The following is a 5,208-nucleotide window of genomic DNA, read 5'->3' on the forward strand; positions in this document are numbered from 1 at the left end:
GTTAGCATTTTTTCAAATGTTTTTTGTACAGTGTTTTTATTGTAATATATAATAAAAAGATAGTGTAATTATAATTACAATATTTGGAATTACAAACAAACAAAAAAGAGAGAATAAAAACAGACAAAATGAGCCGGTGGTATGTGGCCTTTCGCGTGCTGGGCCAGCCCATTTTGGGAGGCGTCTGATGCGAACGCGTGAAAGGTCTCGCTCCAAGCGATACATAGGCACGCCCGATCGTTCACTGGCTCGCTCACTTGCTTGTCTGGAAGAAACAAGTAGTGGTCTTGGAGAAAAACCATCTCCTCAGTTTTATGAATATAAAAACGCACTTTTAAACAAAAATTGTGGATTAAAAAAGTTCCATTTTTTTAAATGTGAATTTTTAAAAAGCTCAAAATATTTAAAATATATAGTTATAATAGAGTTCAGGGATTTTGAATAAAAATGGCAAACAATTTTAAAACTTCATGAATTTTAGAAAAAAATAATTTGTAAAAACATCAGGAGCTTGAAAAAGGTAAAAAAAAATAAAAAAATTGAAATCATTTGTGAATTTGAGTAAATTTCATGAATACAGTAAGAATAAAAAAATCTAAATATTCATAAATTCGAATAAAGTTTGCGGATTCAAAAATATTCTTGAATTTGATTTTTTATGGAATATGAAATTTGTTTGCTGAATTTGAAAAAATGCGAATTAGTAGAGAAAACAAATAATGAGAAGGAAATTTTGAAAAGGAAAAGGTGAAAAAGAAGAAAAAAAACGAAGAAAAACCTGCTAACAAACACATTGGCTAGAAGCATCTGGATGCGTCCCAAAACTGGAGGTCTTACTTGGACCGACCATACAATCGTTTATGGGTGCCCTGTATCGTTTATGCGAAATAGGAATCGCGCAACTGATATGTATCACAAATTTTCTATTCAGCGTTTATGCGCCAGTTAGTTCAATATCTGTGTTGGGTGCACACAACGTTTTTAGATGAGTCGGTCCATCTAATCATGTTACAAAGTTTCGGTTTTGGGAAGCTTCCATAAGCTTTGGCAGTTATTTCCTAGGTTTTTCTTTCTTCTGTGTTTCTATGCTGGTTGTACTTGGTTTTGATTTTTTTTTTAATTTCTATGCCGCTTCTACTTGGTTTGTTTTGTTCTTTTTGTTGTTTTTTTCTATTTCTTTTTCCTTTTTCGTTTCTTTCATTCATTTCTCCAATTCACACATTTTGTTCAAATTCGTGAACTTTTGGAAAAAGAGAACATGTGAATATTTTAGAATTCATTTTTAAAATTTGTAGACATTTGAATATTTTTCAAAATTGTAATTCATGACTTCATAAATTTTGATGAAAAACAATTTCTGATTTTTTAAATTCGTGAAAAACCTTTAAAAAAGAATACAAAAAAGAGAAAAGGAAAAAGGAAAAAACATGAAAAACTAAAAAAATAGAAAACAATGAAAGGAAAAAAATAAATATTCCCTGATGAAACAAGAGAAAAATCGCCCTAGAAAAAACTGATAGAAAACTTTTAGAAAGTTCCAAAAAACGATGAAAAAAGACCCACATGGGCCAGCCCTATAGAAAGTATAGGTACAAAAGATGTGAACGACATCTACGGTTAACGAAAGGAATGAAGGGAGAAACTCATCAAGGCTCCCCCCTACCCCCCCCCCCCCACCCCACCCCCAGAGGGGTCCCGCAACAATCACTTTCTTGGGTCCGAGACCGCGTCAAGCGGTGCACCCAACCACCGCCACGTGTCGCGCGCTGGGTGCATCTTCGTGAATTTTTTCCGCACGCGTTTGTTTTCTTCCTTTGCTTGGTTTCCCCTAGGTTTTTGTGAAATATTTTTAATTTTTTTGGGAGACAGTGCTTTCACGTAAGAAGCACAACATGTGCTTCCCAAAAAAGAAAAGGCGCAGGTGTGCTTCTGCAAGAAGTCCAGCGTGTGCTCCACAAGAAGCATAATTGTGCTTCCGAAAAAAGGGGAAAGCACAACTGTGCTTCCGTGAGAATCACAACTGTGCTTTTTGAAAAGGCAAAAACATAACTGTGTTTCCCTCAAAAAAGTGAGAAGCAGAACTATGCTTTCGGATTCATGTTTTTTTCCTGCTTTTGGTCTTTTTTTTTGTTTTCCTTTTTTCCCCTTTTTTTCGATTCAGGGTATTTGTTGAGTGTATTCATGAAAAAAAAAAGTTCGTTGAAACCTATTTACATGGGATCTAGTTTTAAAGATTTCAAACGAGAAATTGAATGGCGAAAACAGTTCGTGATTTGGATGGACGATTTAATAGATAAAATATTTAAAAAAATCTACAGAAAAGGATAAAAGAACCGGGCCTTGACACGAGAGAAAGTGTGAATGACCTTTGTAAGAGGTGTCCCTGAATTAGTGATTTGAAGGAACCAACACTTAAGATGCGAATAAGAAAACACGCTTCTCCTGTTGCTTGGACTTTATTTAGGAGAAAAACATAGCTTTATAACTTAATTGTACTCAGGCAAATCGCCCGCAGCACAAGCAATCAGACTCCCACATCACAGAGTGGTTTGGTTCACACATTTAACTAGTAGTTACTAAGCTCCCAAGAATTACTCACATGTGGTGCATCGCGGGCGGCTACAGCGGCGATTGGCCCACGCTATCTTTGCGTCCTTGGGTGTGGGAAGATTGATTGGCCCAGGCGCTGAACCAGTTGCCGTGAGAATAGGTGCAGCTGGCCGCAGATTTCGGAAGCCAGCGGACACGCACAAGAGGAGTGCCATCTGCCGCCGGTCGGAGTATGTGCGTGCCAGGTTCAAGGCCAGCATGCGCCCCCTCGGCGTCGACCACATCACCATCTCCATCGAGGACAGAGTCTCTTCTTAGCTCCCACCCCTTTCTTGATTAAGCCCTCCATCCTGTTAATTTCAATACATGAGAATCCCTCTGTTTAATTGGGGTGATTCCTTGCTATATTTGTTGTGGACTCGTGAGATGAATAAGCTGCTATAGAAGGGGAATGTCAGGTACATTTGGGTTATCGGTGACGAGCCCCGACACCATCAGGCGTGCTCATGCCGTGCACGCAATCTCTGCCGTGGAGATGGACTGGTCTCTGTGGTCTCTCTACAGGTGAATTCGACATTGCAAACTCGTGCTTCCATAATCGATGATGGCCTTCATTGATTGATTGACCATGTGAAGAAACTGATTCATTGGTTGTACAAACCTCAGATAATTAGGGATTGGAATTGTTCCCTACAACACAATTGCGCATGGATTGTTTGGTGGAAGGGGAGTGGCATAACAAGTGTGTCTGCTGAATCAAATCTGGTACTGATACAATCACATGGTTTCTGTAGATATAATTTCTTTTTAGTTACTTAGGCCTGATCTGCTATGTATAATTGTTCTTTTAGAAAGGCCGTCCACCTTTTTAAGCAGAAAACCTGGAGAAGAACAAGCAACTTTATTTGAAAATGGAAGAACTAGCCAATAAGCACCAATGCAGCCCTACTCAGCAAGCCATCTTGGATTCTGTAGCAAGGGGGTGATGTTGTTCCATTGCTAGGTTAATGCCGTGTCCTTCTCATTTCACTGATGTCACATGGTCGTAAACATGTGCAATGATTTTGCCGAGTTCTCACTTCACATAACAGGCAAATAAATTGAAGATAGTCTTGCTTGCATAACATACAGAGAGAGGTATTTGAAGTGAACCTAGCTATCTTTGGCAGACTAAACATAATAGGGAATACCACGGCAATATGAAAACCCTCCTTGAGATGTTGTCCTTTTCTCTATAGTGTGTGCCATGGTAATAATTTTGAACTAGCATTACTGCCTTGGAGGCAAAAGGACCTCTTTCTCTGCTTCCAAGTTCCAAGCAAATACATCAATACTGAAGCTCACTTTTCGAGTAGACTAGCATTGTATCACTGACAAATATGTTGTACTCTGGGACAACTAAGATGAAGAATCTACATTTAATCTTATGCTGGCTCTTCTGATGTATTTATCCATGGTGCTTATTGATTGTAGGTGTAACATATCTACATGGATTATATGGCATTATAATTCTATTTGATCTTAAGATTGCTCTTCTGATGTATTTATCCATGGAGCTTATTTCTCTTATGTTGGCTTTTTTTGTCCACTGAATCTCTTGGATATAAACTGCCTGCACATGCATAGTGTGATTTTTTTACTGATTTTTGCAGTTTCATTCGCAATGGAATTTTCATTTGTCGGCATTGGATCACTCATGGCTCCTTGCAACAATTAAGTTAGAATGGTAGCAGCTCATTTTATGAGAAGCAGAGCTGAGTAGCTCTTAGGTATCGTTGACCCGCTGTGCCGACATTGAGACGACATCGACGGAGATGAAGTGTTGCCGATGACGTCGTCTGCAGCCGATGGCAACTGTGTCGAGACCCTCATCTTGCAATGCTATGAGGTCCTTGGTTGCCTTCTCATCTATGTCAGCCCCTACTGTGTGGTGTTAGGTTGCGATTATATCTGAGTGTACGAATTTAGCTCAGTATTTAACTTCAAATTTGTCAACAGTTACAATGGAATAGCAAACTATTTCAGCTGAGATCATACCCGAATCCTACGCTGCCACGGGGAAAGGGTTTCTGAATTTTACGAGGAAGCAGTGGCTTATCAAACTGCAGATCATGTCGGTTGGTTTGTGATGTTTGTTTGGAACCATAAGAAGTTCTCTACATAGTGAATGTTGATAATTCTCATGTTGTTTTTTTTTTGAGTAATTTGGAAGATTGTATGTTTAAATGTCTAATACACCATATAAAAGTCGCACACATACAGGACGGAGGAGCCAAGCATCAAAGGTGTGAAAAAAACCTATAAAGTGAAAAACGGCGCGGCAAGACGCGCGTGTGCTTCTAGTACAACCCATACTAACAAGTTTATGTACAACAGTAGTTGATTAGATCTTTGATTGTAATTGTTTACGGCTTATCATTTTACCAAGTTGACCGCTTGGTGAATTGATTAGATCTTGAAGCCCATTCACCGTGCCAAGCATCATTAGAGCATCTCTAGCAGATCCCATATAATGCCCCGATCCACAAAATAACCATCAAAAAACAGGTCTGCCAAAAAAAAGCCGTCCGATCAGACATTGTAAACGCGTCGGACCCGTAAAACTTTATGAGGGGCGCGGTAAAATCCCACCTCCAACCCGCGAAAGCAAAGGTTTCC

At 39.1% G+C, this 5,208-nt stretch overlaps 1 long non-coding RNA gene across 3 annotated transcripts; it reads left to right on the forward strand.

Annotated features, from left to right (window-relative positions):
• The first annotated feature begins 1,922 nt into the window (after positions 1-1,922).
• On the forward strand, positions 1,923-4,584 carry LOC109774091 (uncharacterized). Of its 3 annotated transcripts, XR_005753400.3 has the most exons (4): positions 1,923-3,114; positions 3,217-3,315; positions 3,402-3,553; positions 4,203-4,584. It is a non-coding gene; the product is annotated as an uncharacterized lncRNA (long non-coding RNA). The 3 variants fall into 3 exon arrangements; XR_005753399.2 differs by lacking the exon at positions 4,203-4,584 and having other exon boundaries at positions 1,945-3,114; positions 3,402-4,196; XR_006662192.1 differs by lacking the exon at positions 3,402-3,553 and having other exon boundaries at positions 1,968-3,114.
• The last annotated feature ends 624 nt before the right edge of the window (positions 4,585-5,208 follow it).

This window comes from Aegilops tauschii, chromosome 1, assembly GCF_002575655.3.
Source record: "Aegilops tauschii subsp. strangulata cultivar AL8/78 chromosome 1, Aet v6.0, whole genome shotgun sequence".
Taxonomy (NCBI): domain Eukaryota; kingdom Viridiplantae; phylum Streptophyta; class Magnoliopsida; order Poales; family Poaceae; genus Aegilops; species Aegilops tauschii.